Source organism: Neoarius graeffei, chromosome 17, assembly GCF_027579695.1.
Source record: "Neoarius graeffei isolate fNeoGra1 chromosome 17, fNeoGra1.pri, whole genome shotgun sequence".
Classification (NCBI taxonomy): Eukaryota; Metazoa; Chordata; class Actinopteri; order Siluriformes; family Ariidae; genus Neoarius; species Neoarius graeffei.
Genome location: NC_083585.1, coordinates 43,087,341 through 43,097,733, shown reverse-complemented (window position 1 = coordinate 43,097,733; position 10,393 = coordinate 43,087,341). Strand labels below are relative to the sequence as shown.

Genomic DNA, 10,393 nt, shown 5'->3' with positions numbered 1-10,393 from the left:
TTCCTATGGCAAAAGCTAAATAAATAAAATAATCATGCCTCATTAAAAGTGGAAATATCCGGCCACAAATCTACTCCAGTCAGAGTACAAAAGTTGCTCCATTTAGGTATTCTTAAGTGTAAGTATTTAACAACGAGTATTAAAAAGTGAATAGTTTAAATCAATGACATTATTATAATATTGTTTTCATGCAGAAATGAACATTGATTACTTATCTAAAACAATTAGAAGATGATTTTCCTTTTAAAGCAATTACACCATTTTGGTGAACACTATGTAAAAATGATATCTTAGCAAGTGAAAATATCTTAAATACCGTATTTATCCTAATAAACGCGCCCAGCCACGATGCAAAACATGAAGGGGGAGCGTCAATTTCGACCCTTAAATGACAAAAATCGAACATGACAAAATCATCGGAATTTAAAACATTTATTTTGAAACACATGAAAATACAGTTATATGTCCAAAAAGTCAATTAAACAATCTCCAGCTCACTTATAAGGATAACATTGGTAAGTAAACTATTTGTAGTGACGTCACAATTCATGTCATCGTCGATGTTTATGAGCTCACAAAACAAAATGTCGTCCTCAAAACGATCCTTCACCGCTAGTTTTAAGTTAAAGGTTGTAGAACTGGCAGAGCAGAAAGGCAAACACTTAGCTGCAAAAACATTTAATGTTCACCGTAAACGTGTACAAGAGTGGTGCAAACAAAAGGTACGTCTCCACCCGTATTGATATCCGCAGCAGAGTGAATGTCCGTATTTTATACTGTCCATGTTTACTAACGCGATTTCCGGTAAAAAAAAAAAAATCAGCGGTGAAATTGAACGTCTCTGTTGTGGTTTGTTGGATTTAAAGTTTGTTAAATGAAGAAAATGGTTGGTAAATACTGTTCTAGCTCTGAAAATCGTGGAGGCGCATCAAATAGGGAGGGTGCTTCTATAAGGATAAATACGGTAGTTGAAATGATCTCGCATTTCCTATTAGAAGAATACAATACACCAATTCTGAGATTATTAAACCTAGTTCTAGATTGCAACCAACTTATTCGAAGATGTCTTATCAAGTAAAAATATCTGTCCATGCAGCAAGATAATTTCACTAGTATTAAGGAACTTTCTCCTCAAATTCGGTTTTCAATTTTTTGCAGTGAAGTAAAATATCCTGTAAATACCCAATATTTACCATTAATGAGGATTTGACTTTCTGCCTCGCAAATTTATGTTTATGTTTGTATTTATGGAATCATTGATAGTGAAACCCAGCATTAGCAAAACATAAAGTAGATGGAGTTTCTTCTTTCTTGTACAAGTCACTGCTTAGTCCATCATATTGAAGCATTTTACTGAGTTGAGCCAGGGGTGCTCAACCTCATATTCCACACTGCAGTCCAGTGGCTTATCCATCTCCAGATGTACACAGATAAAAGTAGCTTTAACTACATTGTGTAGCATGAGAAGGTCAGAGCACATACCTGATTAGCATGATTTCTGATATAATTTTTCCTACATTGATGAAAAGTCATTGGATGCTAAACTAAGCCAGTTGATTTGATAAATAGCATGCAGTCAGTGGCTGGATGAGAGAAGAGACCTTTCAGAGTCAGGTCTCAATAGAATTGTAAGGAGCAAAAATTATATTAACCCTTACAGAGGTTTCTCAGTAACTATAAACAATTACAAAGTGTGATGTATCATTCTTAATAAATTAAAAATTGTAATCATTGGCAAATCCTTGTCGTATAAGAAGAATACTACAGTTTGGGATGAACTGTTAAATGGAAACAGTAACAGTGTGATCGGTCTGCATCACACTTCCCTGTCAATAATTCATTTCTTACAACTTTATGTCCTGTTGTATTTTATTTCTTATTCGTATCTTAAGTGAGTGGCAGGCAGCAATATACCAAAACAGGACAGTACAAACTATTGACAGATTAGCAGACTGATAATCATACAGTCAGTCACAAGGTGACAAAGACGATTCGTAGAACTGTGAAACAACACCAGTGACTTTTTAGTAGCTTTTTTATGGACGTTTTCTCTTCCTTTTTTCTGTTCCTCCTTTACTACAGGAAAAAAAGCAAATATAGCTCTGCACAGTTCCATTCATCACTTATTGAAATGAATATTTGACTCAATAGAATAAATATAGAAATTCATAGAATGATTAAAGACAGCAAATATCAGGGGAAAATAAAAGCTTTTAAACCACAGTGACTTTTGCCAGCTATTATACAAAGAGGATTGAAGCTTCTCTGAGGATATCTTTCAGTACATAATTATGACGCCTGCTTCTGAAAACCAAATAAATCTTATTCTGATTAAGTATGCATGCAAGGCCATGTGCCACCTCTTTAAGGGACGGGAAAGCTGGAATTGTTAGTTTGTTAAATTAAACAAAATAAAAAGCTAAACCAAAGACAACAGGAAGGAATAATACTGCTTATAGACGAAAGGTGTTTTTTTTTTTTTTTGGTTTTTACCCAAACCTGACTATTTATCCTTTACTGCTTCATAGGAGCTATGGAAGAAGGCAAGCGCCTGAAAGGAGTGTCGGCACTAAGTAAGCATCTTTATTATGCATCATTATTAGATTTAAAAAAAAAAAATGTGTTGAATGACCTAGAGCTAAACTCCTCTACAAATGACTAATAAAACAAATCAAGTAGACATAACCACAGCTTAAATTTGAGTTTGCGTCACTGGCCTCACCGAAACAAAAGATATTGCTAAAGGAGGCAGAAATAATCAGCTTCGCATAGGCTAAATAAAGTAATTGAAGAATTGAAATATTTTGACTTTAATATGTTTAAATATGTTCTATGAATTTGCTCTGTACAGTTTGAGCATATTTACTGTTTATATTATATTACTTGTGTGATATTATTACTATTCAGCAGCTGTAAAAATGTTGCATATAAAACTTGAGTCTTAAAAGCTCTGTTGGTTAAATGATACAGATGAGAACCTAATAACCTTAACGTCTATGTTTAAAGGCCAAACAACTGTGTAAGTTCTGTGTCCGGAACAGCAGGATTCTCAAAACCTCGCTTTCCATCTCCAAAGAGGTAGAGTACTTTGTATGCATTGTATAACACTGTACTATTCCTTAATATACTATTACTTCACACCTTATGTCTTACACTGTGGCCTCATCCATGTATATACCAGGGGTGGACCAATACAACAAGAAGGCTAAAACAAACAAATTAATAATAATAATAATAATAATAGGGGCGCGGCACGGTGGTGTAGTGGTTAGCGCTGTCGCCTCACAGCAAGAAGGTCCTGGGTTCGAGCCCCGGGGCCGGCGAGGGCCTTTCTGTGCGGAGTTTGCATGTTCTCCCCGTGTCCGCGTGGGTTTCCTCCGGGTGCTCCGGTTTCCCCCACAGTCCAAAGACATGCAGGTTAGGTTAACTGGTGACTCTAAATTGACCGTAGGTGTGAATGTGAGTGTGAATGGTTGTCTGTGTCTATGTGTCAGCCCTGTGATGACCTGGCGACTTGTCCAGGGTGTACCCCGCCTTTCGCCCGTAGTCAGCTGGGATAGGCTCCAGCTTGCCTGCGACCCTGTAGAAGGATAAAGCGGCTAGAGATAATGTGATGTGATGTGAATAATAGGGGCGGCACGGTGGTGTAGTGGTTAGTGCTGTTGCCTCACAGCAAGAAGGTCCAGGTTCGAGCCCCGTGGCCAGCAAGGGCCTTTCTGTGCGGAGTTTGCATGTTCTCCCCATGTCCGCATGGGTTTCCCCCACAGTCCAAAGACATGCAGGTTAGGTTAACTGGTGACTCTAAATTGACCGTAGGTGTGAATGTGAGTGTGAATGGTTGTCTGTGTCTATATGTCAGCCCTGTGATGACCTGGCGACTTGTCCAGGGTGTACCCTGCCTTTCGCCCATAGTCAGCTGGGATAGGCTCCAGCTTGCCTGCGACCCTGTAGAAGGACAAAGTGGCTAGAGATAATGAGATGAGATGAGATAATAAGGGCGGCACAGTGGTGTAGTGGTTAGCACTGTCACCTCACAGTAAGAAGGTCCTGGGTTCGAGCCCAGTGGCCGGCGAGGGCCTTTCTGTGTGGAGTTTGCATGTTCTCCCCATGTCTGCGTGGGTTTCCTCCGGGTACTCCGGTTTCCCCCACAATCCAAAGACATGCAGGTTAGGTTAACTGGTGACTCTTAATTGACCGTAGGTGTGAATGTGAGTGTGAATGGTTGTCTGTGTCTATGTGTCAGCCCTGTGATGACCTGGCGACTTGTACAGGGTGTACCCTGCCTTTCGCCCATAGTCAGCTGGGATAGGCTCCAGCTTGCCTGCGACCCTGTAGAACAGGATAAAGCGGCTAGAGATAATGAGATGAGATGAGATGAGATAATAAGGGTGGCACAGTGGTGTAGTGGTTAGCACTGTCACCTCACAGTAAGAAGGTCCTGGGTTCGAGCCCAGTGGCCGGCAAGGGCCTTTCTGTGTGGAGTTTGCATGTTCTCCCCGTGTCTGCGTGGGTTTCCTCCGGGTGCTCCGGTTTCCCCCACAATCCAAAGACATGCAGGTTAGGTTAATTGGTGGCTCTAAATTGACCGTAGGTGTGAATGTAAGTGTGAATGGTTGTTTGTCTCTGTGTGTCAGCCCTGTGATGACCTGGCGACTTGTCCAGGGTGTGCCCCGCCTCTCGCCTATAGTCAGCTGGGATAGGCTCCAGCTTGCCTGTAGAACAGGATAAGCAGCTACAGATAATGGATGGATGGATGGATGGATGGATAATAATAATAATAAAACCTCCTCCTTTTTGACTTTTACAAAACCAAACCAAATGAAAGTTTAATTTAGTGTATATGTTGAAGTGGTGATGTGATGCAGCTCAATGATGTAACTATAGCATTTGGTTCTTGTTCACAATCCCACTGTCCAGTACTATACTCCTCAGCAAAGGTCCTATCTGGCAGATGTACAGTACCAGTCAAAAGTTTGTGCACCCCTCCTCATTCATAGGTTTTTCTGTATTGTGACTATTTTCTATGTTGTAGAACAATACTGAAGACATCAAAACTATGAAATAACATATGGAACGTATATGAAATCATGTGGTAAACAAAAAAGTGTTTAAAAAACAAAATATATTTCATATTTTAGATTCTTCAGTGTAGCCAGCATTTACCTTGATGACACTTTGCACACTATTGGCATTATCTTAACAAGCTTCATGAGGTAGTCACCTGGAATGCTTTTCAATTAACAGGCGTGCCTCGTCAAACGTTAATTAGTGCAATTTCTTGCCTTCTTAATGTGTTTGAGATCAAACAGTAAATAGTAAATTATAAAAATACAGTAAAAAGCCCTATTCCACAGCTAATCCATATTATGTCAAGAACTGCTCAACTAAGTAAAGAGAAATGACATCCATTATTACTTGAAGACATGAACTGACTTTTAATTAATAAAAATAAAGAAAAAACAGAAGTTATTAGAAGGTCAGTGAATTAGAAGGTGTGTCCAGTGTTTTTACTGGTACTGTAGATATTTAGTAGATGAATTAATTAGCATGTACATTACAGATGAGTTGTTGTTGTTGGTTTTTTTTTTCAGAATCAGGTATGTGGAAACCAAATAAATCTAGTGCAAAGCAGACAGACAATTCTCCTTTGAAAATAAAGATAATGAGAGAAAATAGTCAAGGGTGCAAATGCAATGTTCTACATTAAAAAGTTTGTTAAAAGTGTATAATCAAACTTGTGCATCTAACTGGCCAACTACCTCAGCATACTTTATTTCATTTTGTACCATATTCAAAATGTGTATATTCATTTTCTATAATAGCACAGACCTGGCAGTAGTTCTGAATGTAATACAAGTAAACAATGGGGTTATATTAATGCCCTGGTTCTAATATGTTATCATTTCTATATTAACACCTCATACAAAGGGACTTGTATGTTGGACACGCTACATAATCTGTGACTAAGAATAAACAGATAAAAACATCTCATCTCATTATCTCTAGCCGCTTTATCCTGTTCTACAGGGTCGCAGGCAAGCTGGAGCCTATCCCAGCTGACTACGGGCGAAAGGCGGGGTACACCCTGGACAAGTCGCCAGGTCATCACAGGGCTGACACATAGACAGAGACAACCATTCACACTCACACCTACGGTTAATTTAGAGTCACCAGTTAACCTAACCTGCATGTCTTTGGACTGTGGGGGAAACCGGAGCACCCGGAGGAAACCCACGCGGACAACATGCAAACTCCACACAGAAAGGCCCTCGCCGGCCACGGGGCTCGAACCCGGACCTTCTTGCTGTGAGGCGACAGCGCTAACCACTACACCACCGTGCCGCCCCTAGATAAAAACATGTTAACGAAAAAAAAAACCCCACACCAATATTTGTTTCTGGTTACATTTTCTGTTAAGAAACATTTATGCACAATTTATTTGGAGTTTTTGCCTTCTGGTGTCTTGATAAGATGGACTTTAAAGAGAATTCTATTCTTAGAGAATAGGAATGACTATGAGTGACTATAAACAGTTGTGACTGAATGACTCTGTATAACTCTTATAATGCAAGCTGTTACAGGAATTACATTGTCACCCAGATATTCCATAACTTTAAATGTAACTATAAATAGTTAAAAAGTACAATGTGTTGTTCACTAATAAATGAAAAAAAAATTAATCACTGGAAATTTTCTGTGGTAGAAGCAGAATAAAAGACTTTAGGGCATGCGGTTACAGGAAGATAACCCACACTGGGGTGATAACAGCCCTCCATTTTGCATAGTGCCTTATCACGCCATCTCAGAGTGAAATGTTTTCATATAACAGTGTGGCTCATCATGTGTTATTCATTACATGTTAGCTACCACTTTTCAGTTTTTGTCCACCCCTGATATACCAACATAAGCCATCTATTTACACTATTTATTCCTTTTCCATTTCCTTCTGTGGCCTCAACTATCAGTACTGTTTTTTGTCCTTACTTATTATGCATGTAACATGCTATATACAGTGCCTCCTTCTCATATATGCAGCTATTCTCTTGTTTTTGCATGTTATGTTGTCTGTAGGAGCATGCTATTGTAGTATAAGAATTTAATTGTGTTTTGAATACTTTATATACTACTCTATATGATACATTTGACTGGGAGTAACTCAATACTTATTAGTCGTGTTAATTGATTAATGCATTAATTTTGATAATTAATTAAATAAAAGTAAAATTTGTCACACAAGAAATAACAATGTGCTTTTTTTCTGAGGGGAAAATAAAATAAAATTAAATCCCATTTCTTCTTTTTCACTATATATTAGTGAAAAAAAAGTCTTCAACAATTCTGGTGGTGGACGTTCAGCTGTAAGTAATTCTCATCACATATTTCCACTTTATATTTATATTTGTCAATTTAAATGATCACTGTCCCTTCATTACGGTGTTAATTTTATAGCTTGCCTAATGTCATGTTTTATCATGAGAAGAGATTTATTAAATACAACCCCAATTCCAAAAAAGTTGGGACGCTGTGTAAACTGTAAATAAAAACAGAATGCGATATAATTTGCAAATCATGGAAACCCTATTTCACTGAAAATAGTACAAAGACAACGTATCAAATGTTGAAACTAAGAAATTTTATTGTTTTTTGAAAAATATATGCTCATTTTGAATTTGATGTCAGCAACATGTTTCAAAAAGGTTGAGATAGGGGCATGTTTACCACTGTGTTGCATCACCTCTACTTTTAACAACACTCTGTAAACATTTGAGAACTGAAAAGACCAATTGCTGTAGTTTTGAAAGAGAAATGCTGTCCTATTTTTGCCTGACATACAATTTCAGTTCCTCAACAGTTCGGGGTCTCCTTTCTTGTATTTTGTGCTTCATAATGCACCAAATATTTTAAATGGGAGTCAGGTCTGGACTGCAGGCAGGCCAGTTTAGCACCCAGACTCTTTTACTACGGAACCACGCAGTTTTAATATGTGCAGAAAGTGGTTTGGCATTGTCTTGCTGAAAGAAGGAGGGCCTTCCCTGAAAAAGATTTTGTCTGGATGGCAGCATATTGCTCTGAAACGTGTATATATCGTTCAGCATTAATGATGCCTTCCCAGATGTACAAGCTACCCATGACATGTGCACTAATGCACCCTCATACCATCACAGATGCTGGCTTTTGAACTGTGCACTGATAACAAGCCGGATGGTCCCTCTCCTCTTTAGCCTGGAGGACGTGGTGTCAGTGATTTCTAAAAAGAATTTATACTTTTGATTCGTCAGACCTCGGGACAATTTTCCACTTCGCCTCAGTCCATCATAAAAGAGCTCAGGCCCAGAGAAGGTGCCGGTGTTTCTGGATATTGTTTATATCTGGTTTTAACTTGTGTTTGTGGATGCAGTAATGCTTTCACAGACGATCATTTTCTGAAGTGTTCCTGAGCCCATACAGTGATTTCCACTACAGACATGTGTCTGCTTTTAATGCCGTGTCTCCTGAGGGCCTGAAGATCACAGGCATCCAATGTCAGTTTTCAGTCTTGTCTCTTACATACAGAGATTTTTCCAGATTCTCTGAATCTTTTAATGATATTATGTACCATAGATGATGTGATCCCCAAATTCTTTGCAATTTTACATTGAGGAACGTTATTCTTAAATTATTGCACTGTTTGCCCACATAGTCTTTCACAGAGCAGTGATCCCCTCCCCATCTTTACTTCTGAGAGACTGTGCCTCTCTGGGATGCTTTTTTTTTATACCCAATCATGTTACTGACCTGTTGCCAATTAACCCAATTAGGTTTTTTTTTAACATGACACAAGTTTTTCAGTCTTTTGTTGACCCTGTTCCAACTTTTCTGAAATGTGTTGCTGACATCAAATTCAAAATGAGCATATATTTTTCAAAAAACAATAAAATTTCTCAGTTTCAACATTTGATATGTTGTCTTTGTACTATTTTCAATGAAATATGGGGTTTCCATGATTTGCAAATCTTCACATTCTGTTTTTATTTATGTGTTACCCACTGTCCCAACTTTTTTGGAATGGGGGTCGTAGATAATGGATGGTTAGAAGTTGATTTTGAAGTAGTTGTTATTATAATAGCACATTTCAGATATTGGATTGTTCTCTTTTCTCTACAGGACTATGATGATGATTACACCAACGTGGGTGACCTCAATGTGTATGGGAATATCTGATGACAGAAAAACAGGCTATCATGTCTGTTGTTAAGAGCGCTATACTAATAAACTGATTTTACTTCACTTGACATGTAGCAATGAAAAAAATATTTTGCATATTATAAGTTTCCACTGAACATCAGCTCCTCTATCAAAAGTTATCTTTACGCTTCATAAGTTAGAGTTTTAGTTCCTTTTACTGACTAATGATTAATCAATGTACATACCTACGCACTGATTCCATAAAGAAACCCATCTAAACATCAACTGATTTTATAAATGTAAATAGAAATATCTTTACCACTGAACCTGCCCTATCTTTAAATGAGGATAATGAACTTACAAAAATGCTTGTGATTTAAATTTGTTAAAGAAAGACTCGCTTTGCAAAACAGTTTTGTATGAATGATTACATTCTGTTCAGTTGATTAGTAACTGTACTAATAATACAAATAATATTGCAGCTTCTTTGTGTTTTTTTTTTTGGCTGTCACCAGTAAAGTGTAAAAAAAATATTCAATCTATTGACTGTGATCTTTTATTTGGTTTTAATATATACTGATATTTCTCAGTTTGTATGATTATTAAAATTTTTGAAAAGGCACTGTCAAGCATGAGTTTTTCAACACTACTACACAATGACGCAAACAGGTTCCTACTAGAAGTTCTGAAATCATTGTGTTCAAATTACACACACACACACACACACACACACAGATCAGCCATAACATTATGGCCACTGACAGGTGAAGTGAATTACATTAATTATCTCATTACAATGGCACCTGTCAAGGAGTGGGATATATTACACAGCAAGAGAACAGTCAATTCTTGTAGTTGATGTGTTGGAAGCAGGAAAAATGAGTAAGCATAAGGATCTGAGTGATTTTGACAGGGCCAAACTGTGATGGTGAGATGACTGGGTCTGAGCATCTTCAAAATGGCACATCTTGTGGGGTGTTCCCGGAATGCAGTGGTTAGCACCTACCAAAAGTGGTCCAAGGAAGGACAACCAGTGAACCGGCGACAGGGTCATGGGCGTCAAGGGCTCGCTGATTCACATGGGACACAAAGGCTAGCCCATATAATCTAATCCCACAGAAGAGCTACTGTAGCACAAACTGCTGAAGTTAATGCTGACTAAAACAGAAAGGTGTCAGCGTTAACTTTTTCAGCAGTTTGTGTATTTTATATTTACAAAATGCAATTA

General features: G+C 38.0%; 1 long non-coding RNA gene across 1 annotated transcript; it reads left to right on the top strand.

The window, feature by feature from the left end:
* The first annotated feature begins 1,231 nt into the window (after nucleotides 1-1,231).
* Nucleotides 1,232-9,652, top strand: LOC132864737 (uncharacterized). Its single transcript, XR_009650244.1, has 4 exons — nucleotides 1,232-2,573; nucleotides 3,007-3,078; nucleotides 7,316-7,358; nucleotides 9,145-9,652. It is a non-coding gene; the product is annotated as an uncharacterized LOC132864737 (long non-coding RNA).
* Nucleotides 9,653-10,393: the final 741 nt, after the last annotated feature.